The sequence below is a fragment of the Oncorhynchus gorbuscha genome, unplaced genomic scaffold (genome assembly GCF_021184085.1).
Source record: "Oncorhynchus gorbuscha isolate QuinsamMale2020 ecotype Even-year unplaced genomic scaffold, OgorEven_v1.0 Un_scaffold_2513, whole genome shotgun sequence".
In the NCBI taxonomy this organism is placed as follows: Eukaryota; Metazoa; Chordata; class Actinopteri; order Salmoniformes; family Salmonidae; genus Oncorhynchus; species Oncorhynchus gorbuscha.
In genome coordinates, this window is record NW_025747005.1 from 48,133 (window position 1) to 75,083 (window position 26,951).

General features: G+C 37.0%; 50 non-coding genes across 50 annotated transcripts; all 50 read left to right on the plus strand.

Moving 5' to 3' along the window:
- The first annotated feature begins 57 nt into the window (after nt 1-57).
- trnac-gca lies at nt 58-129 on the plus strand. Its single transcript has one exon. It is a non-coding gene; the product is annotated as a tRNA-Cys (tRNA).
- Nucleotides 130-548: 419 nt separating this feature from the next.
- On the plus strand, nt 549-620 carry trnac-gca. Its single transcript has one exon. It is a non-coding gene; the product is annotated as a tRNA-Cys (tRNA).
- A 420-nt stretch (nt 621-1,040) lies between these two features.
- On the plus strand, nt 1,041-1,113 carry trnac-gca. Its single transcript has one exon. It is a non-coding gene; the product is annotated as a tRNA-Cys (tRNA).
- A 417-nt stretch (nt 1,114-1,530) lies between these two features.
- Nucleotides 1,531-1,602, plus strand: trnac-gca. Its single transcript has one exon. It is a non-coding gene; the product is annotated as a tRNA-Cys (tRNA).
- A 420-nt stretch (nt 1,603-2,022) lies between these two features.
- On the plus strand, nt 2,023-2,094 carry trnac-gca. Its single transcript has one exon. It is a non-coding gene; the product is annotated as a tRNA-Cys (tRNA).
- Nucleotides 2,095-2,512: 418 nt separating this feature from the next.
- On the plus strand, nt 2,513-2,584 carry trnac-gca. The gene has a single exon. It is a non-coding gene; the product is annotated as a tRNA-Cys (tRNA).
- Nucleotides 2,585-3,000: 416 nt separating this feature from the next.
- On the plus strand, nt 3,001-3,072 carry trnac-gca. The gene has a single exon. It is a non-coding gene; the product is annotated as a tRNA-Cys (tRNA).
- A 418-nt stretch (nt 3,073-3,490) lies between these two features.
- trnac-gca lies at nt 3,491-3,562 on the plus strand. Its single transcript has one exon. It is a non-coding gene; the product is annotated as a tRNA-Cys (tRNA).
- A 421-nt stretch (nt 3,563-3,983) lies between these two features.
- On the plus strand, nt 3,984-4,055 carry trnac-gca. The gene has a single exon. It is a non-coding gene; the product is annotated as a tRNA-Cys (tRNA).
- Nucleotides 4,056-4,473: 418 nt separating this feature from the next.
- Nucleotides 4,474-4,545, plus strand: trnac-gca. Its single transcript has one exon. It is a non-coding gene; the product is annotated as a tRNA-Cys (tRNA).
- A 420-nt stretch (nt 4,546-4,965) lies between these two features.
- trnac-gca lies at nt 4,966-5,037 on the plus strand. The gene has a single exon. It is a non-coding gene; the product is annotated as a tRNA-Cys (tRNA).
- Nucleotides 5,038-5,453: 416 nt separating this feature from the next.
- On the plus strand, nt 5,454-5,525 carry trnac-gca. Its single transcript has one exon. It is a non-coding gene; the product is annotated as a tRNA-Cys (tRNA).
- A 418-nt stretch (nt 5,526-5,943) lies between these two features.
- trnac-gca lies at nt 5,944-6,015 on the plus strand. Its single transcript has one exon. It is a non-coding gene; the product is annotated as a tRNA-Cys (tRNA).
- A 421-nt stretch (nt 6,016-6,436) lies between these two features.
- On the plus strand, nt 6,437-6,508 carry trnac-gca. The gene has a single exon. It is a non-coding gene; the product is annotated as a tRNA-Cys (tRNA).
- A 419-nt stretch (nt 6,509-6,927) lies between these two features.
- trnac-gca lies at nt 6,928-6,998 on the plus strand. Its single transcript has one exon. It is a non-coding gene; the product is annotated as a tRNA-Cys (tRNA).
- Nucleotides 6,999-7,424: 426 nt separating this feature from the next.
- Nucleotides 7,425-7,496, plus strand: trnac-gca. Its single transcript has one exon. It is a non-coding gene; the product is annotated as a tRNA-Cys (tRNA).
- A 418-nt stretch (nt 7,497-7,914) lies between these two features.
- trnac-gca lies at nt 7,915-7,986 on the plus strand. The gene has a single exon. It is a non-coding gene; the product is annotated as a tRNA-Cys (tRNA).
- A 420-nt stretch (nt 7,987-8,406) lies between these two features.
- Nucleotides 8,407-8,478, plus strand: trnac-gca. Its single transcript has one exon. It is a non-coding gene; the product is annotated as a tRNA-Cys (tRNA).
- A 1,401-nt stretch (nt 8,479-9,879) lies between these two features.
- On the plus strand, nt 9,880-9,951 carry trnac-gca. The gene has a single exon. It is a non-coding gene; the product is annotated as a tRNA-Cys (tRNA).
- Nucleotides 9,952-10,864: 913 nt separating this feature from the next.
- Nucleotides 10,865-10,936, plus strand: trnac-gca. The gene has a single exon. It is a non-coding gene; the product is annotated as a tRNA-Cys (tRNA).
- A 415-nt stretch (nt 10,937-11,351) lies between these two features.
- trnac-gca lies at nt 11,352-11,423 on the plus strand. Its single transcript has one exon. It is a non-coding gene; the product is annotated as a tRNA-Cys (tRNA).
- A 420-nt stretch (nt 11,424-11,843) lies between these two features.
- Nucleotides 11,844-11,915, plus strand: trnac-gca. The gene has a single exon. It is a non-coding gene; the product is annotated as a tRNA-Cys (tRNA).
- Nucleotides 11,916-12,334: 419 nt separating this feature from the next.
- On the plus strand, nt 12,335-12,406 carry trnac-gca. Its single transcript has one exon. It is a non-coding gene; the product is annotated as a tRNA-Cys (tRNA).
- A 419-nt stretch (nt 12,407-12,825) lies between these two features.
- Nucleotides 12,826-12,897, plus strand: trnac-gca. The gene has a single exon. It is a non-coding gene; the product is annotated as a tRNA-Cys (tRNA).
- Nucleotides 12,898-13,315: 418 nt separating this feature from the next.
- trnac-gca lies at nt 13,316-13,387 on the plus strand. The gene has a single exon. It is a non-coding gene; the product is annotated as a tRNA-Cys (tRNA).
- Nucleotides 13,388-13,805: 418 nt separating this feature from the next.
- On the plus strand, nt 13,806-13,877 carry trnac-gca. The gene has a single exon. It is a non-coding gene; the product is annotated as a tRNA-Cys (tRNA).
- A 417-nt stretch (nt 13,878-14,294) lies between these two features.
- trnac-gca lies at nt 14,295-14,366 on the plus strand. Its single transcript has one exon. It is a non-coding gene; the product is annotated as a tRNA-Cys (tRNA).
- Nucleotides 14,367-15,275: 909 nt separating this feature from the next.
- trnac-gca lies at nt 15,276-15,347 on the plus strand. Its single transcript has one exon. It is a non-coding gene; the product is annotated as a tRNA-Cys (tRNA).
- A 418-nt stretch (nt 15,348-15,765) lies between these two features.
- Nucleotides 15,766-15,837, plus strand: trnac-gca. The gene has a single exon. It is a non-coding gene; the product is annotated as a tRNA-Cys (tRNA).
- Nucleotides 15,838-16,250: 413 nt separating this feature from the next.
- Nucleotides 16,251-16,322, plus strand: trnac-gca. The gene has a single exon. It is a non-coding gene; the product is annotated as a tRNA-Cys (tRNA).
- A 912-nt stretch (nt 16,323-17,234) lies between these two features.
- Nucleotides 17,235-17,306, plus strand: trnac-gca. Its single transcript has one exon. It is a non-coding gene; the product is annotated as a tRNA-Cys (tRNA).
- Nucleotides 17,307-17,724: 418 nt separating this feature from the next.
- Nucleotides 17,725-17,796, plus strand: trnac-gca. The gene has a single exon. It is a non-coding gene; the product is annotated as a tRNA-Cys (tRNA).
- A 420-nt stretch (nt 17,797-18,216) lies between these two features.
- On the plus strand, nt 18,217-18,288 carry trnac-gca. Its single transcript has one exon. It is a non-coding gene; the product is annotated as a tRNA-Cys (tRNA).
- A 418-nt stretch (nt 18,289-18,706) lies between these two features.
- On the plus strand, nt 18,707-18,778 carry trnac-gca. The gene has a single exon. It is a non-coding gene; the product is annotated as a tRNA-Cys (tRNA).
- Nucleotides 18,779-19,196: 418 nt separating this feature from the next.
- trnac-gca lies at nt 19,197-19,268 on the plus strand. Its single transcript has one exon. It is a non-coding gene; the product is annotated as a tRNA-Cys (tRNA).
- A 421-nt stretch (nt 19,269-19,689) lies between these two features.
- trnac-gca lies at nt 19,690-19,761 on the plus strand. Its single transcript has one exon. It is a non-coding gene; the product is annotated as a tRNA-Cys (tRNA).
- Nucleotides 19,762-20,179: 418 nt separating this feature from the next.
- Nucleotides 20,180-20,251, plus strand: trnac-gca. The gene has a single exon. It is a non-coding gene; the product is annotated as a tRNA-Cys (tRNA).
- A 420-nt stretch (nt 20,252-20,671) lies between these two features.
- trnac-gca lies at nt 20,672-20,743 on the plus strand. Its single transcript has one exon. It is a non-coding gene; the product is annotated as a tRNA-Cys (tRNA).
- Nucleotides 20,744-21,161: 418 nt separating this feature from the next.
- trnac-gca lies at nt 21,162-21,233 on the plus strand. Its single transcript has one exon. It is a non-coding gene; the product is annotated as a tRNA-Cys (tRNA).
- A 420-nt stretch (nt 21,234-21,653) lies between these two features.
- Nucleotides 21,654-21,725, plus strand: trnac-gca. Its single transcript has one exon. It is a non-coding gene; the product is annotated as a tRNA-Cys (tRNA).
- A 420-nt stretch (nt 21,726-22,145) lies between these two features.
- Nucleotides 22,146-22,217, plus strand: trnac-gca. Its single transcript has one exon. It is a non-coding gene; the product is annotated as a tRNA-Cys (tRNA).
- A 421-nt stretch (nt 22,218-22,638) lies between these two features.
- On the plus strand, nt 22,639-22,710 carry trnac-gca. Its single transcript has one exon. It is a non-coding gene; the product is annotated as a tRNA-Cys (tRNA).
- Nucleotides 22,711-23,130: 420 nt separating this feature from the next.
- Nucleotides 23,131-23,202, plus strand: trnac-gca. The gene has a single exon. It is a non-coding gene; the product is annotated as a tRNA-Cys (tRNA).
- Nucleotides 23,203-23,623: 421 nt separating this feature from the next.
- Nucleotides 23,624-23,695, plus strand: trnac-gca. Its single transcript has one exon. It is a non-coding gene; the product is annotated as a tRNA-Cys (tRNA).
- A 416-nt stretch (nt 23,696-24,111) lies between these two features.
- trnac-gca lies at nt 24,112-24,183 on the plus strand. Its single transcript has one exon. It is a non-coding gene; the product is annotated as a tRNA-Cys (tRNA).
- A 417-nt stretch (nt 24,184-24,600) lies between these two features.
- Nucleotides 24,601-24,672, plus strand: trnac-gca. Its single transcript has one exon. It is a non-coding gene; the product is annotated as a tRNA-Cys (tRNA).
- A 420-nt stretch (nt 24,673-25,092) lies between these two features.
- Nucleotides 25,093-25,164, plus strand: trnac-gca. Its single transcript has one exon. It is a non-coding gene; the product is annotated as a tRNA-Cys (tRNA).
- A 418-nt stretch (nt 25,165-25,582) lies between these two features.
- On the plus strand, nt 25,583-25,654 carry trnac-gca. Its single transcript has one exon. It is a non-coding gene; the product is annotated as a tRNA-Cys (tRNA).
- A 417-nt stretch (nt 25,655-26,071) lies between these two features.
- trnac-gca lies at nt 26,072-26,143 on the plus strand. Its single transcript has one exon. It is a non-coding gene; the product is annotated as a tRNA-Cys (tRNA).
- Nucleotides 26,144-26,563: 420 nt separating this feature from the next.
- trnac-gca lies at nt 26,564-26,635 on the plus strand. The gene has a single exon. It is a non-coding gene; the product is annotated as a tRNA-Cys (tRNA).
- The last annotated feature ends 316 nt before the right edge of the window (nt 26,636-26,951 follow it).

Sequence of the window (26,951 nt, forward strand, 5' to 3'; positions counted from 1 at the left end):
CCAGCTATAATTTCCCTTATTAGACAATTTTTCCACCTTTAGACAGTTTCTAGCAGAGGGGGTATAGCTCAGTGGTAGAGCATTTGACTGCAGATCAAGAGGTTCCAGGATTAAATCCTGATGCCCCCTTAAAATCAAGTTCTTTCAAAGAGTATTTTGAGAGTAGACTCTTTTTTTAGAATATTTTACTCAGTGAAAAATGTCCCTTATTAGACAATTTCTCACATTCAATTCCTGGCACCCCCTTGAAATCAAGTGCTTTCTAAGTGTATCTTGAGAGAGGGAGTGCTGCTTTTTTGGTTGTGTTACTCAGTCCAAAATGTCCCTCATTCAATGGTTTTTCTCTGTCAGACAGTTCCTAACAGAGGTGGAAGTGCAACAGACTTCAGATCAATAGGTCTCAGATTGTAATTGTTTTGTCATCTTGAAATCAAATATTTTACCTAGGTATGTTTTCAGAGAGAAGGTTTTCTTTATCAGTTTTTGTTGATCTCCTGCTATAATGTCCCTTATTATAATTTTTTCCACCTTTAGATTTTTCTGGTAGAGGGGGTATAGCTCAGTGGTAGAGCATTTGACTGCAGATCAAGAGGTCCCAGGTTCAAATCCTGATGCCCCCTTAAAATCAAGTTCTTTCAAAGAGTATTTTGAGAGTAGGACTCTTTTTTAGAATATTTTACTCAGTGAAAAAAATGTCCCTTATTAGACAATTTCTCACATTCAATTCCTGGCACCCCTTGAAATCAAGTGCTTTCTAAGTGTATCTTGAGAGAGGGAGTGCTGCTTTTTTGGTTATGTTACTCAGTCCAAAATGTCCCTCATTCAATGGTTTTTCTCTGTCAGACAGTTCCTAACAGAGGTGGAAGTGCAACAGACTTCAGATCAATAGGTCTCAGATTGTAATTTTTTGTCATCTTGAAATCAAATATTTTACCTAGGTATGTTTTCAGAGAGAAGGTGTTCTTTATCAGTTTTTGTTGATCTCCAGCTATAATTTCCCTTATTAGACAATTTTTCCACCTTTAGACAGTTTCTAGCAGAGGGGTATAGCTCAGTGGTAGAGCATTTGACTGCAGATCAAGAGGTCCCAGGATTCAAATCCTGATGCCCCCTTAAAATCAAGTTCTTTCAAAGAGTATTTTGAGAGTAGACTCTTTTTTAGAATATTTTACTCAGTGAAAAATGTCCCTTATTAGACAATTTCTCACATTCAATTCCTGGCACCCCTTGAAATCAAGTGCTTTCTAAGTGTATCTTGAGAGAGGGAGTGCTGCTTTTTTGGTTATGTTACTCAGTCCAAAATGTCCCTCATTCAATGGTTTTTCTCTGTCAGACAGTTCCTAACAGAGGTGGAAGTGCAACAGACTTCAGATCAATAGGTCTCAGATTGTAATTGTTTTGTCATCTTGAAATCAAATATTTTACCTAGGTATGTTTTCAGAGAGAAGGTTTTCTTTATCAGTTTTTGTTGATCTCCTGCTATAATGTCCCTTATTATAATTTTTTCCACCTTTAGATTTTTCTGGTAGAGGGGGTATAGCTCAGTGGTAGAGCATTTGACTGCAGATCAAGAGGTCCCAGGTTCAAATCCTGATGCCCCCTTAAAATCAAGTTCTTTCAAAGAGTATTTTGAGAGTAGACTCTTTTTTTAGAATATTTTACTCAGTGAAAAATGTCCCTTATTAGACAATTTCTCACATTCAATTCCTGGCACCCCTTGAAATCAAGTGCTTTCTAAGTGTATCTTGAGAGAGGGAGTGCTGCTTTTTTGGTTATGTTACTCAGTCCAAAATGTCCCTCATTCAATGGTTTTTCTCTGTCAGACAGTTCCTAACAGAGGTGGAAGTGCAACAGACTTCAGATCAATAGGTCTCAGATTGTAATTTTTTTGTCATCTTGAAATCAAATATTTTACCTAGGTATGTTTTCAGAGAGAAGGTGTTCTTTATCAGTTTTTGTTGATCTCCAGCTATAATTTCCCTTATTAGACAATTTTTCCACCTTTAGACAGTTTCTAGCAGAGGGGGTATAGCTCAGTGGTAGAGCATTTGACTGCAGATCAAGAGGTTCCAGGATTAAATCCTGATGCCCCCTTAAAATCAAGTTCTTTCAAAGAGTATTTTGAGAGTAGACTCTTTTTTTAGAATATTTTACTCAGTGAAAAATGTCCCTTATTAGACAATTTCTCACATTCAATTCCTGGCACCCCTTGAAATCAAGTGCTTTCTAAGTGTATCTTGAGAGAGGGAGTGCTGCTTTTTTGGTTGTGTTACTCAGTCCAAAATGTCCCTCATTCAATGGTTTTTCTCTGTCAGACAGTTCCTAACAGAGGTGGAAGTGCAACAGACTTCAGATCAATAGGTCTCAGATTGTAATTGTTTTGTCATCTTGAAATCAAATATTTTACCTAGGTATGTTTTCAGAGAGAAGGTTTTCTTTATCAGTTTTTGTTGATCTCCTGCTATAATGTCCCTTATTATAATTTTTTCCACCTTTAGATTTTTTCTGGTAGAGGGGTATAGCTCAGTGGTAGAGCATTTGACTGCAGATCAAGAGGTCCCAGGTTCAAATCCTGATGCCCCCTTAAAATCATTCTTTCAAAGAGTATTTTGAGAGTAGACTCTTTTTTAGAATATTTTACTCAGTGAAAAAAATCCCTTATTAGACAATTTCTCACATTCAATTCCTGGCACCCCTTGAAATCAAGTGCTTTCTAAGTGTATCTTGAGAGAGGGAGTGCTGCTTTTTTGGTTATGTTACTCAGTCCAAAATGTCCCTCATTCAATGGTTTTTCTCTGTCAGACAGTTCCTAACAGAGGTGGAAGTGCAACAGACTTCAGATCAATAGGTCTCAGATTGTAATTTTTTGTCATCTTGAAATCAAATATTTTACCTAGGTATGTTTTCAGAGAGAAGGTGTTCTTTATCAGTTTTTGTTGATCTCCAGCTATAATTTCCCTTATTAGACAATTTTTCCACCTTTAGACAGTTTCTAGCAGAGGGGGTATAGCTCAGTGGTAGAGCATTTGACTGCAGATCAAGAGGTTCCAGGTTTAAATCCTGATGCCCCCTTAAAATCAAGTTCTCAAAGAGTATTTTGAGAGTAGACTCTTTTTTTAGAATATTTTACTCAGTGAAAAATGTCCCTTATTAGACAATTTCTCACATTCAATTCCTGGCACCCCCTTGAAATCAAGTGCTTTCTAAGTGTATCTTGAGAGAGGGAGTGCTGCTTTTTTGGTTGTGTTACTCAGTCCAAAATGTCCCTCATTCAATGGTTTTTCTCTGTCAGACAGTTCCTAACAGAGGTGGAAGTGCAACAGACTTCAGATCAATAGGTCTCAGATTGTAATTGTTTTGTCATCTTGAAATCAAATATTTTACCTAGGTATGTTTTCAGAGAGAAGGTTTTCTTTATCAGTTTTTGTTGATCTCCTGCTATAATGTCCCTTATTATAATTTTTTCCACCTTTAGATTTTTTCTGGTAGAGGGGGTATAGCTCAGTGGTAGAGCATTTGACTGCAGATCAAGAGGTCCCAGGTTCAAATCCTGATGCCCCCTTAAAATCAAGTGCTTTCAAAGAGTATTTTGAGAGTAGAGGACTCTTTTTTAGAATATTTTACTCAGTGAAAAAAATCCCTTATTAGACAATTTCTCACGTTCAATTCCTGGCACCCCCTTGAAATCAAGTGCTTTCTAAGTGTATCTTGAGAGAGGGAGTGCTGCTTTTTTGGTTATGTTACTCAGTCCAAAATGTCCCTCATTCAATGGTTTTTCTCTGTCAGACAGTTCCTAACAGAGGTGGAAGTGCAACAGACTTCAGATCAATAGGTCTCAGATTGTAATTTTTTGTCATCTTGAAATCAAATATTTTACCTAGGTATGTTTTCAGAGAGAAGGTGTTCTTTATCAGTTTTTGTTGATCTCCAGCTATAATTTCCCTTATTAGACAATTTTTCCACCTTTAGACAGTTTCTAGCAGAGGGGTATAGCTCAGTGGTAGAGCATTTGACTGCAGATCAAGAGGTTCCAGGATTAAATCCTGATGCCCCCTTAAAATCAAGTTCTTTCAAAGAGTATTTTGAGTAGAGACTCTTTTTTAGAATATTTTACTCAGTGAAAAATGTCCCTTATTAGACAATTTCTCACATTCAATTCCTGGCACCCCCTTGAAATCAAGTGCTTTCTAAGTGTATCTTGAGAGAGGGAGTGCTGCTTTTTTGGTTATGTTACTCAGTCCAAAATGTCCCTCATTCAATGGTTTTTCTCTGTCAGACAGTTCCTAACAGAGGTGGAAGTGCAACAGACTTCAGATCAATAGGTCTCAGATTGTAATTGTTTTGTCATCTTGAAATCAAATATTTTACCTAGGTATGTTTTCAGAGAGAAGGTTTTCTTTATCAGTTTTTGTTGATCTCCTGCTATAATGTCCCTTATTATATATTTTTTCCACCTTTAGATTTTTCTGGCAGAGGGGTATAGCTCAGTGGTAGAGCATTTGACTGCAGATCAAGAGGTCCCAGGTTCAAATCCTGATGCCCCCTTAAAATCAAGTTCTTTCAAAGAGTATTTTGAGAGTAGACTCTTTTTTTAGAATATTTTACTCAGTGAAAAATGTCCCTTATTAGACAATTTCTCACATTCAATTCCTGGCACCCCTTGAAATCAAGTGCTTTCTAAGTGTATCTTGAGAGAGGGAGTGCTGCTTTTTTGGTTATGTTACTCAGTCCAAAATGTCCCTCATTCAATGGTTTTTCTCTGTCAGACAGTTCCTAACAGAGGTGGAAGTGCAACAGACTTCAGATCAATAGGTCTCAGATTGTAATTTTTTTGTCATCTTGAAATCAAATATTTTACCTAGGTATGTTTTCAGAGAGAAGGTGTTCTTTATCAGTTTTTGTTGATCTCCAGCTATAATTTCCCTTATTAGACAATTTTTCCACCTTTAGACAGTTTCTAGCAGAGGGGGTATAGCTCAGTGGTAGAGCATTTGACTGCAGATCAAGAGGTTCCAGGATTAAATCCTGATGCCCCCTTAAAATCAAGTTCTTTCAAAGAGTATTTTGAGAGTAGACTCTTTTAGAATATTTTACTCAGTGAAAAATGTCCCTTATTAGACAATTTCTCACATTCAATTCCTGGCACCCCTTGAAATCAAGTGCTTTCTAAGTGTATCTTGAGAGAGGGAGTGCTGCTTTTTTGGTTATGTTACTCAGTCCAAAATGTCCCTCATTCAATGGTTTTTCTCTGTCAGACAGTTCCTAACAGAGGTGGAAGTGCAACAGACTTCAGATCAATAGGTCTCAGATTGTAATTGTTTTGTCATCTTGAAATCAAATATTTTACCTAGGTATGTTTTCAGAGAGAAGGTTTTCTTTATCAGTTTTTGTTGATCTCCTGCTATAATGTCCCTTATTATAATTTTTTTCCACCTTTAGATAGTTTCTGGCAGAGGGGTATAGCTCAGTGGTAGAGCATTTGACTGCAGATCAAGAGGTCCCAGGTTCAAATCCTGATGCCCCCTTAAAATCAAGTTCTTTCAAAGAGTATTTTGAGAGTAGACTCTTTTTTAGAATATTTTACTCAGTGAAAAATGTCCCTTATTAGACAATTTCTCACATTCAATTCCTGGCACCCCTTGAAATCAAGTGCTTTCTAAGTGTATCTTGAGAGAGGGAGTGCTGCTTTTTTGGTTATGTTACTCAGTCCAAAATGTCCCTCATTCAATGGTTTTTCTCTGTCAGACAGTTCCTAACAGAGGTGGAAGTGCAACAGACTTCAGATCAATAGGTCTCAGATTGTAATTTTTTGTCATCTTGAAATCAAATATTTTACCTAGGTATGTTTTCAGAGAGAAGGTGTTCTTTATCAGTTTTTGTTGATCTCCAGCTATAATTTCCCTTATTAGACAATTTTTCCACCTTTAGACAGTTTCTAGCAGAGGGGGTATAGCTCAGTGGTAGAGCATTTGACTGCAGATCAAGAGGTCCCAGGTTCAAATCCTGATGCCCCCTTAAAATCAAGTTCTTTCAAAGAGTATTTTGAGAGTAGACTCTTTTTTTAGAATATTTTACTCAGTGAAAAATGTCCCTTATTAGACAATTTCTCACATTCAATTCCTGGCACCCCCTTGAAATCAAGTGCTTTCTAAGTGTATCTTGAGAGAGGGAGTGCTGCTTTTTTGGTTATGTTACTCAGTCCAAAATGTCCCTCATTCAATGGTTTTTCTCTGTCAGACAGTTCCTAACAGAGGTGGAAGTGCAACAGACTTCAGATCAATAGGTCTCAGATTGTAATTGTTTTGTCATCTTGAAATCAAATATTTTACCTAGGTATGTTTTCAGAGAGAAGGTTTTCTTTATCAGTTTTTGTTGATCTCCTGCTATAATGTCCCTTATTATATATTTTTTCCACCTTTAGATAGTTTCTGGCAGAGGGGGTATAGCTCAGTGGTAGAGCATTTGACTGCAGATCAAGAGGTCCCAGGTTCAAATCCTGATGCCCCCTTAAAATCAAGTTCTTTCAAAGAGTATTTTGAGAGTAGACTCTTTTTTTAGAATATTTTACTCAGTGAAAAATGTCCCTTATTAGACAATTTCTCACATTCAATTCCTGGCACCCCCTTGAAATCAAGTGCTTTCTAAGTGTATCTTGAGAGAGGGAGTGCTGCTTTTTGGTTATGTTACTCAGTCCAAAATGTCCCTCATTCAATGGTTTTTCTCTGTCAGACAGTTCCTAACAGAGGTGGAAGTGCAACAGACTTCAGATCAATAGGTCTCAGATTGTAATTTTTTGTCATCTTGAAATCAAATATTTTACCTAGGTATGTTTTCAGAGAGAAGGTGTTCTTTATCAGTTTTTGTTGATCTCCAGCTATAATTTCCCTTATTAGACAATTTTTCCACCTTTAGACAGTTTCTAGCAGAGGGGGTATAGCTCAGTGGTAGAGCATTTGACTGCAGATCAAGAGGTCCAGGATTAAATCCTGATGCCCCCTTAAAATCAAGTTCTTTCAAAGAGTATTTTGAGAGTAGACTCTTTTTTAGAATATTTTACTCAGTGAAAAATGTCCCTTATTAGACAATTTCTCAATTTTCACATTCAATTCCTGGCACCCCTTGAAATCAAGTGCTTTCTAAGTGTATCTTGAGAGAGGGAGTGCTGCTTTTTTGGTTATGTTACTCAGTCCAAAATGTCCCTCATTCAATGGTTTTTCTCTGTCAGACAGTTCCTAACAGAGGTGGAAGTGCAACAGACTTCAGATCAATAGGTCTCAGATTGTAATTGTTTTGTCATCTTGAAATCAAATATTTTACCTAGGTATGTTTTCAGAGAGAAGGTTTTCTTTATCAGTTTTTGTTGATCTCCTGCTATAATGTCCCTTATTATATATTTTTTCCACCTTTAGATAGTTTCTGGCAGAGGGGGTATAGCTCAGTGGTAGAGCATTTGACTGCAGATCAAGAGGTCCCAGGTTCAAATCCTGATGCCCCCTTAAAATCAAGTTCTTTCAAAGAGTATTTTGAGAGTAGACTCTTTTTTTAGAATATTTTACTCAGTGAAAAATGTCCCTTATTAGACAATTTCTCACATTCAATTCCTGGCACCCCTTGAAATCAAGTGCTTTCTAAGTGTATCTTGAGAGAGGGAGTGCTGCTTTTTTGGTTATGTTACTCAGTCCAAAATGTCCCTCATTCAATGGTTTTTCTCTGTCAGACAGTTCCTAACAGAGGTGGAAGTGCAACAGACTTCAGATCAATAGGTCTCAGATTGTAATTTTTTGTCATCTTGAAATCAAATATTTTACCTAGGTATGTTTTCAGAGAGAAGGTGTTCTTTATCAGTTTTTGTTGATCTCCAGCTATAATTTCCCTTATTAGACAATTTTTCCACCTTTAGACAGTTTCTAGCAGAGGGGTATAGCTCAGTGGTAGAGCATTTGACTGCAGATCAAGAGGTTCCAGGATTAAATCCTGATGCCCCCTTAAAATCAAGTTCTTTCAAAGAGTATTTTGAGAGTAGACTCTTTTTTAGAATATTTTACTCAGTGAAAAATGTCCCTTATTAGACAATTTCTCACATTCAATTCCTGGCACCCCTTGAAATCAAGTGCTTTCTAAGTGTATCTTGAGAGAGGGAGTGCTGCTTTTTTGGTTATGTTACTCAGTCCAAAATGTCCCTCATTCAATGGTTTTTCTCTGTCAGACAGTTCCTAACAGAGGTGGAAGTGCAACAGACTTCAGATCAATAGGTCTCAGATTGTAATTGTTTTGTCATCTTGAAATCAAATATTTTACCTAGGTATGTTTTCAGAGAGAAGGTTTTCTTTATCAGTTTTTGTTGATCTCCTGCTATAATGTCCCTTATTATATATTTTTTTCCACCTTTAGATTATTTCTAGCAGAGGAGGTATAGCTCAGTGGTAGAGCATTTGACTGCAGATCAAGAGGTCCCAGGTTCAAATCCTGATGCCCCCTTAAAATCAAGTTCTTTCAAAGAGTATTTTGAGAGTAGACTCTTTTTTTAGAATATTTTACTCAGTGAAAAATGTCCCTTATTAGACAATTTCTCACATTCAATTCCTGGCACCCCCTTGAAATCAAGTGCTTTCTAAGTGTATCTTGAGAGAGGGAGTGCTGCTTTTTTGGTTATGTTACTCAGTCCAAAATGTCCCTCATTCAATGGTTTTTCTCTGTCAGACAGTTCCTAACAGAGGTGGAAGTGCAACAGACTTCAGATCAATAGGTCTCAGATTGTAATTTTTTGTCATCTTGAAATCAAATATTTTACCTAGGTATGTTTTCAGAGAGAAGGTGTTCTTTATCAGTTTTTGTTGATCTCCAGCTATAATTTCCCTTATTAGACAATTTTTCCACCTTTAGACAGTTTCTAGCAGACGGGGTATAGCTCAGTGGTAGAGCATTTGACTGCAGATCAAGAGGTTCCAGGATTAAATCCTGATGCCCCCTTAAAATCAAGTTCTTTCAAAGAGTATTTTGAGAGTAGACTCTTTTTTTAGAATATTTTACTCAGTGAAAAATGTCCCTTATTAGACAATTTCTCACATTCAATTCCTGGCACCCCTTGAAATCAAGTGCTTTCTAAGTGTATCTTGAGAGAGGGAGTGCTGCTTTTTTGGTTATGTTACTCAGTCCAAAATGTCCCTCATTCAATGGTTTTTCTCTGTCAGACAGTTCCTAACAGAGGTGGAAGTGCAACAGACTTCAGATCAATAGGTCTCAGATTGTAATTTTTTGTCATCTTGAAATCAAATATTTTACCTAGGTATGTTTTCAGAGAGAAGGTGTTCTTTATCAGTTTTTGTTGATCTCCAGCTATAATTTCCCTTATTAGACAATTTTTCCACCTTTAGACAGTTTCTAGCAGAGGGGTATAGCTCAGTGGTAGAGCATTTGACTGCAGATCAAGAGGTTCCAGGTTAAATCCTGATGCCCCCTTAAAATCAAGTTCTTTCAAAGAGTATTTTGAGAGTAGACTCTTTTTTTAGAATATTTTACTCAGTGAAAAATGTCCCTTATTAGACAATTTCTCACATTCAATTCCTGGCACCCCCTTGAAATCAAGTGCTTTCTAAGTGTATCTTGAGAGAGGGAGTGCTGCTTTTTTGGTTATGTTACTCAGTCCAAAATGTCCCTCATTCAATGGTTTTTCTCTGTCAGACAGTTCCTAACAGAGGTGGAAGTGCAACAGACTTCAGATCAATAGGTCTCAGATTGTAATTGTTTTGTCATCTTGAAATCAAATATTTTACCTAGGTATGTTTTCAGAGAGAAGGTTTTCTTTATCAGTTTTTGTTGATCTCCTGCTATAATGTCCCTTATTATATTTTTTTCCACCTTTAGATAGTTTCTGGCAGAGGGGGTATAGCTCAGTGGTAGAGCATTTGACTGCAGATCAAGAGGTCCCAGGTTCAAATCCTGATGCCCCCTTAAAATCAAGTGCTTTCAAAGAGTATTTTGAGAGTAGAGGACTCTTTTTTAGAATATTTTACTCAGTGAAAAAAATGTCCCTTATTAGACAATTTCTCACATTCAATTCCTGGCACCCCTTGAAATCAAGTGCTTTCTAGTGTATCTTGAGAGAGGGAGTGCTGCTTTTTTGGTTATGTTACTCAGTCCAAAATGTCCCTCATTCCATGGTTTTTCTCTGTCAGACAGTTCCTAACAGAGGTGGAAGTGCAACAGACTTCAGATCAATAGGTCTCAGATTGTAATTTTTTTGTCATCTTGAAATCAAATATTTTACCTAGGTATGTTTTCAGAGAGAAGGTGTTCTTTATCAGTTTTTGTTGATCTCCAGCTATAATTTCCCTTATTAGACAATTTTTCCACCTTTAGACAGTTTCTAGCAGAGGGGTATAGCTCAGTGGTAGAGCATTTGACTGCAGATCAAGAGGTTCCAGGATTAAATCCTGATGACCCCTTAAAATCAAGTTCTTTCAAAGAGTATTTTGAGAGTAGACTCTTTTTTTAGAATATTTTACTCAGTGAAAAATGTCCCTTATTAGACAATTTCTCACATTCAATTCCTGGCACCCCTTGAAATCAAGTGCTTTCTAAGTGTATCTTGAGAGAGGGAGTGCTGCTTTTTTGGTTATGTTACTCAGTCCAAAATGTCCCTCATTCAATGGTTTTTCTCTGTCAGACAGTTCCTAACAGAGGTGGAAGTGCAACAGACTTCAGATCAATAGGTCTCAGATTGTAATTGTTTTGTCATCTTGAAATCAAATATTTTACCTAGGTATGTTTTCAGAGAGAAGGTTTTCTTTATCAGTTTTTGTTGATCTCCTGCTATAATGTCCCTTATTATAATTTTTTTCCACCTTTAGATAGTTTCTGGCAGAGGGGTATAGCTCAGTGGTAGAGCATTTGACTGCAGATCAAGAGGTCCCAGGTTCAAATCCTGATGCCCCCTTAAAATCAAGTTCTTTCAAAGAGTATTTTGAGAGTAGACTCTTTTTTAGAATATTTTACTCAGTGAAAAATGTCCCTTATTAGACAATTTCTCACATTCAATTCCTGGCACCCCTTGAAATCAAGTGCTTTCTAAGTGTATCTTGAGAGAGGTGCTGCTTTTTTGGTTATGTTACTCAGTCCAAAATGTCCCTCATTCAATGGTTTTTCTCTGTCAGACAGTTCCTAACAGAGGTGGAAGTGCAACAGACTTCAGATCAATAGGTCTCAGATTGTAATTTTTTGTCATCTTGAAATCAAATATTTTACCTAGGTATGTTTTCAGAGAGAAGGTGTTCTTTATCAGTTTTTGTTGATCTCCAGCTATAATTTCCCTTATTAGACAATTTTTCCACCTTTAGACAGTTTCTAGCAGAGGGGGTATAGCTCAGTGGTAGAGCATTTGACTGCAGATCAAGAGGTTCCAGGATTAAATCCTGATGCCCCCTTAAAATCAAGTTCTTTCAAAGAGTATTTTGAGAGTAGACTCTTTTTTTAGAATATTTTACTCAGTGAAAAATGTCCCTTATTAGACAATTTCTCACATTCAATTCCTGGCACCCCCTTGAAATCAAGTGCTTTCTAAGTGTATCTTGAGAGAGGGAGTGCTGCTTTTTTGGTTATGTTACTCAGTCCAAAATGTCCCTCATTCAATGGTTTTTCTCTGTCAGACAGTTCCTAACAGAGGTGGAAGTGCAACAGACTTCAGATCAATAGGTCTCAGATTGTAATTGTTTTGTCATCTTGAAATCAAATATTTTACCTAGGTATGTTTTCAGAGAGAAGGTTTTCTTTATCAGTTTTTGTTGATCTCCTGCTATAATGTCCCTTATTATAATTTTTTCCACCTTTAGATTTTTTCTGGTAGAGGGGGTATAGCTCAGTGGTAGAGCATTTGACTGCAGATCAAGAGGTCCCAGGTTCAAATCCTGATGCCCCCTTAAAATCAAGTGCTTTCAAAGAGTATTTTGAGAGTAGGACTCTTTTTTTAGAATATTTTACTCAGTGAAAAATGTCCCTTATTAGACAATTTCTCACGTTCAATTCCTGGCACCCCTTGAAATCAAGTGCTTTCTAAGTGTATCTTGAGAGAGGGAGTGCTGCTTTTTTGGTTATGTTACTCAGTCCAAAATGTCCCTCATTCAATGGTTTTTCTCTGTCAGACAGTTCCTAACAGAGGTGGAAGTGCAACAGACTTCAGATCAATAGGTCTCAGATTGTAATTTTTTGTCATCTTGAAATCAAATATTTTACCTAGGTATGTTTTCAGAGAGAAGGTGTTCTTTATCAGTTTTTGTTGATCTCCAGCTATAATTTCCCTTATTAGACAATTTTTCCACCTTTAGACAGTTTCTAGCAGAGGGGTATAGCTCAGTGGTAGAGCATTTGACTGCAGATCAAGAGGTTCCAGGATTAAATCCTGATGCCCCCTTAAAATCAAGTTCTTTCAAAGAGTATTTTGAGAGTAGACTCTTTTTTTAGAATATTTTACTCAGTGAAAAATGTCCCTTATTAGACAATTTCTCACATTCAATTCCTGGCACCCCTTGAAATCAAGTGCTTTCTAAGTGTATCTTGAGAGAGGGAGTGCTGCTTTTTTGGTTATGTTACTCAGTCCAAAATGTCCCTCATTCAATGGTTTTTCTCTGTCAGACAGTTCCTAACAGAGGTGGAAGTGCAACAGACTTCAGATCAATAGGTCTCAGATTGTAATTTTTTGTCATCTTGAAATCAAATATTTTACCTAGGTATGTTTTCAGAGAGAAGGTGTTCTTTATCAGTTTTTGTTGATCTCCAGCTATAATTTCCCTTATTAGACATTTTTTCCACCTTTAGACAGTTTCTAGCAGAGGGGGTATAGCTCAGTGGTAGAGCATTTGACTGCAGATCAAGAGGTCCCAGGTTCAAATCCTGATGCCCCCTTAAAATCAAGTTCTTTCAAAGAGTATTTTGAGAGTAGACTCTTTTTTTAGAATATTTTACTCAGTGAAAAATGTCCCTTATTAGACAATTTCTCACATTCAATTCCTGGCACCCCTTGAAATCAAGTGCTTTCTAAGTGTATCTTGAGAGAGGGAGTGCTGCTTTTTTGGTTATGTTACTCAGTCCAAAATGTCCCTCATTCAATGGTTTTTCTCTGTCAGACAGTTCCTAACAGAGGTGGAAGTGCAACAGACTTCAGATCAATAGGTCTCAGATTGTAATTGTTTTGTCATCTTGAAATCAAATATTTTACCTAGGTATGTTTTCAGAGAGAAGGTTTTCTTTATCAGTTTTTGTTGATCTCCTGCTATAATGTCCCTTATTATAATTTTTTCCACCTTTAGATTTTTTCTGGTAGAGGGGTATAGCTCAGTGGTAGAGCATTTGACTGCAGATCAAGAGGTCCCAGGTTCAAATCCTGATGCCCCCTTAAAATGAAGTGCTTTCAAAGAGTATTTTGAGAGTAGAGGACTCTTTTTTAGAATATTTTACTCAGTGAAAAAATCCCTTATTAGACAATTTCTCACGTTCAATTCCTGGCACCCCCTTGAAATCAAGTGCTTTCTAAGTGTATCTTGAGAGAGGGAGTGCTGCTTTTGGTTATGTTACTCAGTCCAAAATGTCCCTCATTCAATGGTTTTTCTCTGTCAGACAGTTCCTAACAGAGGTGGAAGTGCAACAGACTTCAGATCAATAGGTCTCAGATTGTAATTTTTTGTCATCTTGAAATCAAATATTTTACCTAGGTATGTTTTCAGAGAGAAGGTGTTCTTTATCAGTTTTTGTTGATCTCCAGCTATAATTTCCCTTATTAGACAATTTTTCCACCTTTAGACAGTTTCTAGCAGAGGGGTATAGCTCAGTGGTAGAGCATTTGACTGCAGATCAAGAGGTTCCAGGATTAAATCCTGATGCCCCCTTAAAATCAAGTTCTTTCAAAGAGTATTTTGAGAGTAGACTCTTTTTTTAGAATATTTTACTCAGTGAAAAATGTCCCTTATTAGACAATTTCTCACATTCAATTCCTGGCACCCCTTGAAATCAAGTGCTTTCTAAGTGTATCTTGAGAGAGGGAGTGCTGCTTTTTGGTTGTGTTACTCAGTCCAAAATGTCCCTCATTCAATGGTTTTCTCTGTCAGACAGTTCCTAACAGAGGTGGAAGTGCAACAGACTTCAGATCAATAGGTCTCAGATTGTAATTGTTTTGTCATCTTGAAATCAAATATTTTACCTAGGTATGTTTTCAGAGAGAAGGTTTTCTTTATCAGTTTTTGTTGATCTCCTGCTATAATGTCCCTTATTATAATTTTTTCCACCTTTAGATTTTTTCTGGTAGAGGGGGTATAGCTCAGTGGTAGAGCATTTGACTGCAGATCAAGAGGTCCCAGGTTCAAATCCTGATGCCCCCTTAAAATCAAGTTCTTTCAAAGAGTATTTTGAGAGTAGACTCTTTTTTTAGAATATTTTACTCAGTGAAAAATGTCCCTTATTAGACAATTTCTCACATTCAATTCCTGGCACCCCCTTGAAATCAAGTGCTTTCTAAGTGTATCTTGAGAGAGGGAGTGCTGCTTTTTTGGTTATGTTACTCAGTCCAAAATGTCCCTCATTCAATGGTTTTTCTCTGTAGACAGTTCCTAACAGAGGTGGAAGTGCAACAGACTTCAGATCAATAGGTCTCAGATTGTAATTTTTTGTCATCTTGAAATCAAATATTTTACCTAGGTATGTTTTCAGAGAGAAGGTGTTCTTTATCAGTTTTTGTTGATCTCCAGCTATAATTTCCCTTATTAGACAATTTTTCCACCTTTAGACAGTTTCTAGCAGACGGGGTATAGCTCAGTGGTAGAGCATTTGACTGCAGATCAAGAGGTTCCAGGATTAAATCCTGATGCCCCCTTAAAATCAAGTTCTTTCAAAGAGTATTTTGAGAGTAGACTCTTTTTTTAGAATATTTTACTCAGTGAAAAATGTCCCTTATTAGACAATTTCTCACATTCAATTCCTGGCACCCCTTGAAATCAAGTGCTTTCTAAGTGTATCTTGAGAGAGGGAGTGCTGCTTTTTTGGTTGTGTTACTCAGTCCAAAATGTCCCTCATTCAATGGTTTTTCTCTGTCAGACAGTTCCTAACAGAGGTGGAAGTGCAACAGACTTCAGATCAATAGGTCTCAGATTGTAATTGTTTTGTCATCTTGAAATCAAATATTTTACCTAGGTATGTTTTCAGAGAGAAGGTTTTCTTTATCAGTTTTTGTTGATCTCCTGCTATAATGTCCCTTATTATAATTTTTTCCACCTTTAGATAGTTTCTGGCAGAGGGGTATAGCTCAGTGGTAGAGCATTTGACTGCAGATCAAGAGGTCCCAGGTTCAAATCCTGATGCCCCCTTAAAATCAAGTTCTTTCAAAGAGTATTTTGAGAGTAGACTCTTTTTTAGAATATTTTACTCAGTGAAAAATGTCCCTTATTAGACAATTTCTCACATTCAATTCCTGGCACCCCTTGAAATCAAGTGCTTTCTAAGTGTATCTTGAGAGAGGGAGTGCTGCTTTTTTGGTTATGTTACTCAGTCCAAAATGTCCCTCATTCAATGGTTTTTCTCTGTCAGACAGTTCCTAACAGAGGTGGAAGTGCAACAGACTTCAGATCAATAGGTCTCAGATTGTAATTTTTTGTCATCTTGAAATCAAATATTTTACCTAGGTATGTTTTCAGAGAGAAGGTGTTCTTTATCAGTTTTTGTTGATCTCCAGCTATAATTTCCCTTATTAGACAATTTTTCCACCTTTAGACAGTTTCTAGCAGAGGGGGTATAGCTCAGTGGTAGAGCATTTGACTGCAGATCAAGAGGTTCCAGGATTAAATCCTGATGCCCCCTTAAAATCAAGTTCTTTCAAAGAGTATTTTGAGAGTAGACTCTTTTTTTAGAATATTTTACTCAGTGAAAAATGTCCCTTATTAGACAATTTCTCACATTCAATTCCTGGCACCCCTTGAAATCAAGTGCTTTCTAAGTGTATCTTGAGAGAGGGAGTGCTGCTTTTTTGGTTATGTTACTCAGTCCAAAATGTCCCTCATTCAATGGTTTTTCTCTGTCAGACCCTAACAGAGGTGGAAGTGCAACAGACTTCAGATCAATAGGTCTCAGATTGTAATTTTTTGTCATCTTGAAATCAAATATTTTACCTAGGTATGTTTTCAGAGAGAAGGTTTTCTTTATCAGTTTTTGTTGATCTCCTGCTATAATGTCCCTTATTATATTTTTTCCACCTTTAGATAGTTTCTGGCAGAGGGGGTATAGCTCAGTGGTAGAGCATTTGACTGCAGATCAAGAGGTCCCAGGTTCAAATCCTGATGCCCCCTTAAAATCAAGTTCTTTCAAAGAGTATTTTGAGAGTAGACTCTTTTTTTAGAATATTTTACTCAGTGAAAAATGTCCCTTATTAGACAATTTCTCACATTCAATTCCTGGCACCCCCTTGAAATCAAGTGCTTTCTAAGTGTATCTTGAGAGAGGGAGTGCTGCTTTTTTGGTTATGTTACTCAGTCCAAAATGTCCCTCATTCAATGGTTTTTCTCTGTCAGACAGTTCCTAACAGAGGTGGAAGTGCAACAGACTTCAGATCAATAGGTCTCAGATTGTAATTTTTTGTCATCTTGAAATCAAATATTTTACCTAGGTATGTTTTCAGAGAGAAGGTGTTCTTTATCAGTTTTTGTTGATCTCCAGCTATAATTTCCCTTATTAGACAATTTTTCCACCTTTAGACAGTTTCTAGCAGACGGGGTATAGCTCAGTGGTAGAGCATTTGACTGCAGATCAAGAGGTTCCAGGATTAAATCCTGATGCCCCCTTAAAATCAAGTTCTTTCAAAGAGTATTTTGAGAGTAGACTCTTTTTTTAGAATATTTTACTCAGTGAAAAATGTCCCTTATTAGACAATTTCTCACATTCAATTCCTGGCACCCCCTTGAAATCAAGTGCTTTCTAAGTGTATCTTGAGAGAGGGAGTGCTGCTTTTTTGGTTGTGTTACTCAGTCCAAAATGTCCCTCATTCAATGGTTTTTCTCTGTCAGACAGTTCCTAACAGAGGTGGAAGTGCAACAGACTTCAGATCAAAGGTCTCAGATTGTAATTGTTTTGTCATCTTGAAATCAAATATTTTACCTAGGTATGTTTTCAGAGAGAAGGTTTTCTTTATCAGTTTTTGTTGATCTCCTGCTATAATGTCCCTTATTATATATTTTTTCCACCTTTAGATATTTTCTGGCAGAGGGGGTATAGCTCAGTGGTAGAGCATTTGACTGCAGATCAAGAGGTCCCAGGTTCAAATCCTGATGCCCCCTTAAAATCAAGTTCTTTCAAAGAGTATTTTGAGAGTAGACTCTTTTTTTAGAATATTTTACTCAGTGAAAAATGTCCCTTATTAGACAATTTCTCACGTTCAATTCCTGGCACCCCTTGAAATCAAGTGCTTTCTAAGTGTATCTTGAGAGAGGGAGTGCTGCTTTTTTGGTTATGTTACTCAGTCCAAAATGTCCCTCATTCAATGGTTTTTCTCTGTCAGACAGTTCCTAACAGAGGTGGAAGTGCAACAGACTTCAGATCAATAGGTCTCAGATTGTAATTTTTTGTCATCTTGAAATCAAATATTTTACCTAGGTATGTTTTCAGAGAGAAGGTGTTCTTTATCAGTTTTTGTTGATCTCCAGCTATAATTTCCCTTATTAGACAATTTTTCCACCTTTAGACAGTTTCTAGCAGAGGGGTATAGCTCAGTGGTAGAGCATTTGACTGCAGATCAAGAGGTTCCAGGATTAAATCCTGATGCCCCCTTAAAATCAAGTTCTTTCAAAGAGTATTTTGAGAGTAGACTCTTTTTTTAGAATATTTTACTCAGTGAAAAATGTCCCTTATTAGACAATTTCTCACATTCAATTCCTGGCACCCCTTGAAATCAAGTGCTTTCTAAGTGTATCTTGAGAGAGGGAGTGCTGCTTTTTTGGTTATGTTACTCAGTCCAAAATGTCCCTCATTCAATGGTTTTTCTCTGTCAGACAGTTCCTAACAGAGGTGGAAGTGCAACAGACTTCAGATCAATAGGTCTCAGATTGTAATTTTTTTGTCATCTTGAAATCAAATATTTTACCTAGGTATGTTTTCAGAGAGAAGGTTTTCTTTATCAGTTTTTGTTGATCTCCTGCTATAATGTCCCTTATTATATTTTTTTTTCCACCTTTAGATAGTTTCTGGCAGAGGGGTATAGCTCAGTGGTAGAGCATTTGACTGCAGATCAAGAGGTCCCAGGTTCAAATCCTGATGCCCCCTTAAAATCAAGTTCTTTCAAAGAGTATTTTGAGAGTAGACTCTTTTTTTAGAATATTTTACTCAGTGAAAAATGTCCCTTATTAGACAATTTCTCACATTCAATTCCTGGCACCCCCTTGAAATCAAGTGCTTTCTAAGTGTATCTTGAGAGAGGGAGTGCTGCTTTTTTGGTTATGTTACTCAGTCCAAAATGTCCCTCATTCAATGGTTTTTCTCTGTCAGACAGTTCCTAACAGAGGTGGAAGTGCAACAGACTTCAGATCAATAGGTCTCAGATTGTAATTTTTTGTCATCTTGAAATCAAATATTTTACCTAGGTATGTTTTCAGAGAGAAGGTTTTCTTTATCAGTTTTTGTTGATCTCCAGCTATAATTTCCCTTATTAGATTTTTTTCCACCTTTAGACAGTTTCTAGCAGAGGGGTATAGCTCAGTGGTAGAGCATTTGACTGCAGATCAAGAGGTCCCAGGTTCAAATCCTGATGCCCCCTTAAAATCAAGTTCTTTCAAAGAGTATTTTGAGAGTAGACTCTTTTTTAGAATATTTTACTCAGTGAAAAATGTCCCTTATTAGACAATTTCTCACATTCAATTCCTGGCACCCCTTGAAATCAAGTGCTTTCTAAGTGTATCTTGAGAGAGGGAGTGCTGCTTTTTTGGTTATGTTACTCAGTCCAAAATGTCCCTCATTCAATGGTTTTTCTCTGTCAGACAGTTCCTAACAGAGGTGGAAGTGCAACAGACTTCAGATCAATAGGTCTCAGATTGTAATTTTTTGTCATCTTGAAATCAAATATTTTACCTAGGTATGTTTTCAGAGAGAAGGTGTTCTTTATCAGTTTTTGTTGATCTCCAGCTATAATTTCCCTTATTAGACAATTTTTCCACCTTTAGACAGTTTCTAGCAGAGGGGGTATAGCTCAGTGGTAGAGCATTTGACTGCAGATCAAGAGGTTCCAGGATTAAATCCTGATGCCCCCTTAAAATCAAGTTCTTTCAAAGAGTATTTTGAGAGTAGACTCTTTTTTTAGAATATTTTACTCAGTGAAAAATGTCCCTTATTAGACAATTTCTCACATTCAATTCCTGGCACCCCCTTGAAATCAAGTGCTTTCTAAGTGTATCTTGAGAGAGGGAGTGCTGCTTTTTTGGTTATGTTACTCAGTCCAAAATGTCCCTCATTCAATGGTTTTTCTCTGTCAGACAGTTCCTAACAGAGGTGGAAGTGCAACAGACTTCAGATCAATAGGTCTCAGATTGTAATTGTTTTGTCATCTTGAAATCAAATATTTTACCTAGGTATGTTTTCAGAGAGAAGGTTTTCTTTATCAGTTTTTGTTGATCTCCTGCTATAATGTCCCTTATTATATTTTTTTTCCACCTTTAGATATTTTCTGGCAGAGGGGGTATAGCTCAGTGGTAGAGCATTTGACTGCAGATCAAGAGGTCCCAGGTTCAAATCCTGATGCCCCCTTAAAATCAAGTTCTTTCAAAGAGTATTTTGAGAGTAGACTCTTTTTTTAGAATATTTTACTCAGTGAAAAATGTCCCTTATTAGACAATTTCTCACGTTCAATTCCTGGCACCCCTTGAAATCAAGTGCTTTCTAAGTGTATCTTGAGAGAGGGAGTGCTGCTTTTTTGGTTATGTTACTCAGTCCAAAATGTCCCTCATTCAATGGTTTTTCTCTGTCAGACAGTTCCTAACAGAGGTGGAAGTGCAACAGACTTCAGATCAATAGGTCTCAGATTGTAATTTTTTGTCATCTTGAAATCAAATATTTTACCTAGGTATGTTTTCAGAGAGAAGGTGTTCTTTATCAGTTTTTGTTGATCTCCAGCTATAATTTCCCTTATTAGACAATTTTTCCACCTTTAGACAGTTTCTAGCAGAGGGGTATAGCTCAGTGGTAGAGCATTTGACTGCAGATCAAGAGGTTCCAGGATTAAATCCTGATGCCCCCTTAAAATCAAGTTCTTTCAAAGAGTATTTTGAGAGTAGACTCTTTTTTTAGAATATTTTACTCAGTGAAAAATGTCCCTTATTAGACAATTTCTCACATTCAATTCCTGGCACCCCTTGAAATCAAGTGCTTTCTAAGTGTATCTTGAGAGAGGGAGTGCTGCTTTTTTGGTTGTGTTACTCAGTCCAAAATGTCCCTCATTCAATGGTTTTTCTCTGTCAGACAGTTCCTAACAGAGGTGGAAGTGCAACAGACTTCAGATCAATAGGTCTCAGATTGTAATTGTTTTGTCATCTTGAAATCAAATATTTTACCTAGGTATGTTTTCAGAGAGAAGGTTTTCTTTATCAGTTTTTGTTGATCTCCTGCTATAATGTCCCTTATTATATTTTTTTTCCACCTTTAGATATTTTCTGGTAGAGGGGGTATAGCTCAGTGGTAGAGCATTTGACTGCAGATCAAGAGGTCCCAGGTTCAAATCCTGATGCCCCCTTAAAATCAAGTTCTTTCAAAGAGTATTTTGAGAGTAGACTCTTTTTTTAGAATATTTTACTCAGTGAAAAATGTCCCTTATTAGACAATTTCTCACATTCAATTCCTGGCACCCCCTTGAAATCAAGTGCTTTCTAAGTGTATCTTGAGAGAGGGAGTGCTGCTTTTTTGGTTATGTTACTCAGTCCAAAATGTCCCTCATTCAATGGTTTTTCTCTGTCAGACAGTTCCTAACAGAGGTGGAAGTGCAACAGACTTCAGATCAATAGGTCTCAGATTGTAATTTTTTGTCATCTTGAAATCAAATATTTTACCTAGGTATGTTTTCAGAGAGAAGGTTTTCTTTATCAGTTTTTGTTGATCTCCAGCTATAATTCCCTTATTAGACAATTTTTCCACCTTTAGACAGTTTCTAGCAGAGGGGTATAGCTCAGTGGTAGAGCATTTGACTGCAGATCAAGAGGTTCCAGGATTAAATCCTGATGCCCCCTTAAAATCAAGTTCTTTCAAAGAGTATTTTGAGAGTAGACTCTTTTTTTAGAATATTTTACTCAGTGAAAAATGTCCCTTATTAGACAATTTCTCACATTCAATTCCTGGCACCCCTTGAAATCAAGTGCTTTCTAAGTGTATCTTGAGAGAGGGAGTGCTGCTTTTTTGGTTGTGTTACTCAGTCCAAAATGTCCCTCATTCAATGGTTTTTCTCTGTCAGACAGTTCCTAACAGAGGTGGAAGTGCAACAGACTTCAGATCAATAGGTCTCAGATTGTAATTGTTTTGTCATCTTGAAATCAAATATTTTACCTAGGTATGTTTTCAGAGAGAAGGTTTTCTTTATCAGTTTTTGTTGATCTCCTGCTATAATGTCCCTTATTATAATTTTTTCCACCTTTAGATTTTTTTCTGGTAGAGGGGGTATAGCTCAGTGGTAGAGCATTTGACTGCAGATCAAGAGGTCCCAGGTTCAAATCCTGATGCCCCCTTAAAATCAAGTTCTTTCAAAGAGTATTTTGAGAGTAGACTCTTTTTTTAGAATATTTTACTCAGTGAAAAATGTCCCTTATTAGACAATTTCTCACGTTCAATTCCTGGCACCCCCTTGAAATCAAGTGCTTTCTAAGTGTATCTTGAGAGAGGGAGTGCTGCTTTTTTGGTTATGTTACTCAGTCCAAAATGTCCCTCATTCAATGGTTTTTCTCTGTCAGACAGTTCCTAACAGAGGTGGAAGTGCAACAGACTTCAGATCAATAGGTCTCAGATTGTAATTTTTTGTCATCTTGAAATCAAATATTTTACCTAGGTATGTTTTCAGAGAGAAGGTGTTCTTTATCAGTTTTTGTTGATCTCCAGCTATAATTTCCCTTATTAGACAATTTTTCCACCTTTAGACAGTTTCTAGCAGAGGGGGTATAGCTCAGTGGTAGAGCATTTGACTGCAGATCAAGAGGTTCCAGGATTAAATCCTGATGCCCCCTTAAAATCAAGTTCTTTCAAAGAGTATTTTGAGAGTAGACTCTTTTTTTAGAATATTTTACTCAGTGAAAAATGTCCCTTATTAGACAATTTCTCACATTCAATTCCTGGCACCCCCTTGAAATCAAGTGCTTTCTAAGTGTATCTTGAGAGAGGGAGTGCTGCTTTTTTGGTTGTGTTACTCAGTCCAAAATGTCCCTCATTCAATGGTTTTTCTCTGTCAGACAGTTCCTAACAGAGGTGGAAGTGCAACAGACTTCAGATCAATAGGTCTCAGATTGTAATTGTTTTGTCATCTTGAAATCAAATATTTTACCTAGGTATGTTTTCAGAGAGAAGGTTTTCTTTATCAGTTTTTGTTGATCTCCTGCTATAATGTCCCTTATTATATTTTTTTTCCACCTTTAGATATTTTCTGGTAGAGGGGGTATAGCTCAGTGGTAGAGCATTTGACTGCAGATCAAGAGGTCCCAGGTTCAAATCCTGATGCCCCCTTAAAATCAAGTTCTTTCAAAGAGTATTTTGAGAGTAGACTCTTTTTTTAGAATATTTTACTCAGTGAAAAAATCCCTTATTAGACAATTTCTCACGTTCAATTCCTGGCACCCCCTTGAAATCAAGTGCTTTCTAAGTGTATCTTGAGAGAGGGAGTGCTGCTTTTTTGGTTATGTTACTCAGTCCAAAATGTCCCTCATTCAATGGTTTTTCTCTGTCAGACAGTTCCTAACAGAGGTGGAAGTGCAACAGACTTCAGATCAATAGGTCTCAGATTGTAATTTTTTGTCATCTTGAAATCAAATATTTTACCTAGGTATGTTTTCAGAGAGAAGGTTTTCTTTATCAGTTTTATGTTGATCTCCAGCCATAATGTCCCTTATTAGACAATTTTTCCACCTTTAGACAGTTTCTAGTAGAGGGGGTATAGCTCAGTGGTAGAGCATTTGACTGCAGATCAAGAGGTTCCAGGATTAAATCCTGATGCCCCCTTAAAATCAAGTGCTTTCAAAGAGTATTTTGAGAGTAGAGGACTCTTTTTTAGAATATTTTACTCAGTGAAAAATGTCCCTTATTAGACAATTTCTCACGTTCAATTCCTGGCACCCCCTTGAAATCAAGTGCTTTCTAAGTGTATCTTGAGAGAGGGAGTGCTGCTTTTTTGGTTATGTTACTCAGTCCAAAATGTCCCTCATTCAATGGTTTTTCTCTGTCAGACAGTTCCTAACAGAGGTGGAAGTGCAACAGACTTCAGATCAATAGGTCTCAGATTGTAATTTTTTGTCATCTTGAAATCAAATATTTTACCTAGGTATGTTTTCAGAGAGAAGGTGTTCTTTATCAGTTTTTGTTGATCTCCAGCTATAATTTCCCTTATTAGACAATTTTTCCACCTTTAGACAGTTTCTAGCAGAGGGGTATAGCTCAGTGGTAGAGCATTTGACTGCAGATCAAGAGGTTCCAGGATTAAATCCTGATGCCCCCTTAAAATCAAGTTCTTTCAAAGAGTATTTTGAGAGTAGACTCTTTTTTAGAATATTTTACTCAGTGAAAAATGTCCCTTATTAGACAATTTCTCACATTCAATTCCTGGCACCCCTTGAAATCAAGTGCTTTCTAAGTGTATCTTGAGAGAGGGAGTGCTGCTTTTTGGTTGTGTTACTCAGTCCAAAATGTCCCTCATTCAATGGTTTTTCTCTGTCAGACAGTTCCTAACAGAGGTGGAAGTGCAACAGACTTCAGATCAATAGGTCTCAGATTGTAATTGTTTTGTCATCTTGAAATCAAATATTTTACCTAGGTATGTTTTCAGAGAGAAGGTTTTCTTTATCAGTTTTTGTTGATCTCCTGCTATAATGTCCCTTATTATATTTTTTTCCACCTTTAGATATTTTCTGGTAGAGGGGTATAGCTCAGTGGTAGAGCATTTGACTGCAGATCAAGAGGTCCCAGGTTCAAATCCTGATGCCCCCTTAAAATCAAGTTCTTTCAAAGAGTATTTTGAGAGTAGACTCTTTTTTAGAATATTTTACTCAGTGAAAAAATCCCTTATTAGACAATTTCTCACGTTCAATTCCTGGCACCCCTTGAAATCAAGTGCTTTCTAAGTGTATCTTGAGAGAGGGAGTGCTGCTTTTTTGGTTATGTTACTCAGTCCAAAATGTCCCTCATTCAATGGTTTTTCTCTGTCAGACAGTTCCTAACAGAGGTGGAAGTGCAACAGACTTCAGATCAATAGGTCTCAGATTGTAATTTTTTGTCATCTTGAAATCAAATATTTTACCTAGGTATGTTTTCAGAGAGAAGGTTTTCTTTATCAGTTTTTGTTGATCTCCAGCTATAATGTCCCTTATTAGACAATTTTTCCACCTTTAGACAGTTTCTAGCAGAGGGGGTATAGCTCAGTGGTAGAGCATTTGACTGCAGATCAAGAGGTTCCAGGATTAAATCCTGATGCCCCCTTAAAATCAAGTTCTTTCAAAGAGTATTTTGAGAGTAGACTCTTTTTTTAGAATATTTTACTCAGTGAAAAATGTCCCTTATTAGACAATTTCTCACATTCAATTCCTGGCACCCCCTTGAAATCAAGTGCTTTCTAAGTGTATCTTGAGAGAGGGAGTGCTGCTTTTTTGGTTGTGTTACTCAGTCCAAAATGTCCCTCATTCAATGGTTTTTCTCTGTCAGACAGTTCCTAACAGAGGTGGAAGTGCAACAGACTTCAGATCAATAGGTCTCAGATTGTAATTGTTTTGTCATCTTGAAATCAAATATTTTACCTAGGTATGTTTTCAGAGAGAAGGTTTTCTTTATCAGTTTTTGTTGATCTCCTGCTATAATGTCCCTTATTATATTTTTTTCCACCTTTAGATATTTTCTGGTAGAGGGGGTATAGCTCAGTGGTAGAGCATTTGACTGCAGATCAAGAGGTCCCAGGTTCAAATCCTGATGCCCCCTTAAAATCAAGTTCTTTCAAAGAGTATTTTGAGAGTAGACTCTTTTTTTAGAATATTTTACTCAGTGAAAAATGTCCCTTATTAGACAATTTCTCACGTTCAATTCCTGGCACCCCTTGAAATCAAGTGCTTTCTAAGTGTATCTTGAGAGAGGGAGTGCTGCTTTTTTGGTTATGTTACTCAGTCCAAAATGTCCCTCATTCAATGGTTTTTCTCTGTCAGACAGTTCCTAACAGAGGTGGAAGTGCAACAGACTTCAGATCAATAGGTCTCAGATTGTAATTTTTTGTCATCTTGAAATCAAATATTTTACCTAGGTATGTTTTCAGAGAGAAGGTTTTCTTTATCAGTTTTTGTTGATCTCCAGCTATAATTTCCCTTATTAGACAATTTTTCCACCTTTAGACAGTTTCTAGCAGAGGGGTATAGCTCAGTGGTAGAGCATTTGACTGCAGATCAAGAGGTTCCAGGATTAAATCCTGATGCCCCTTAAAATCAAGTTCTTTCAAAGAGTATTTTGAGAGTAGACTCTTTTTTAGAATATTTTACTCAGTGAAAAATGTCCCTTATTAGACAATTTCTCACATTCAATTCCTGGCACCCCTTGAAATCAAGTGCTTTCTAAGTGTATCTTGAGAGAGGGAGTGCTGCTTTTTGGTTATGTTACTCAGTCCAAAATGTCCCTCATTCAATGGTTTTTCTCTGTCAGACAGTTCCTAACAGAGGTGGAAGTGCAACAGACTTCAGATCAATAGGTCTCAGATTGTAATTGTTTTGTCATCTTGAAATCAAATATTTTACCTAGGTATGTTTTCAGAGAGAAGGTTTTCTTTATCAGTTTTTGTTGATCTCCTGCTATAATGTCCCTTATTATATTTTTTTTCCACCTTTAGATATTTTCTGGTAGAGGGGGTATAGCTCAGTGGTAGAGCATTTGACTGCAGATCAAGAGGTCCCAGGTTCAAATCCTGATGCCCCCTTAAAATCAAGTTCTTTCAAAGAGTATTTTGAGAGTAGACTCTTTTTTTAGAATATTTTACTCAGTGAAAAAAATCCCTTATTAGACAATTTCTCACGTTCAATTCCTGGCACCCCCTTGAAATCAAGTGCTTTCTAAGTGTATCTTGAGAGAGGGAGTGCTGCTTTTTGGTTATGTTACTCAGTCCAAAATGTCCCTCATTCAATGGTTTTTCTCTGTCAGACAGTTCCTAACAGAGGTGGAAGTGCAACAGACTTCAGATCAATAGGTCTCAGATTGTAATTTTTTGTCATCTTGAAATCAAATATTTTACCTAGGTATGTTTTCAGAGAGAAGGTTTTCTTTATCAGTTTTATGTTGATCTCCAGCCATAATGTCCCTTATTAGACAATTTTTCCACCTTTAGACAATTTCTAGTAGAGGGGGTATAGCTCAGTGGTAGAGCATTTGACTGCAGATCAAGAGGTTCCAGGATTAAATCCTGATGACCCCTTAAAATCAAGTTCTTTCAAAGAGTATTTTGAGAGTAGACTCTTTTTTTAGAATATTTTACTCAGTGAAAAATGTCCCTTATTAGACAATTTCTCACATTCAATTCCTGGCACCCCTTGAAATCAAGTGCTTTCTAAGTGTATCTTGAGAGAGGGAGTGCTGCTTTTTGGTTATGTTACTCAGTCCAAAATGTCCCTCATTCAATGGTTTTTCTCTGTCAGACAGTTCCTAACAGAGGTGGAAGTGCAACAGACTTCAGATCAATAGGTCTCAGATTGTAATTGTTTTGTCATCTTGAAATCAAATATTTTACCCAG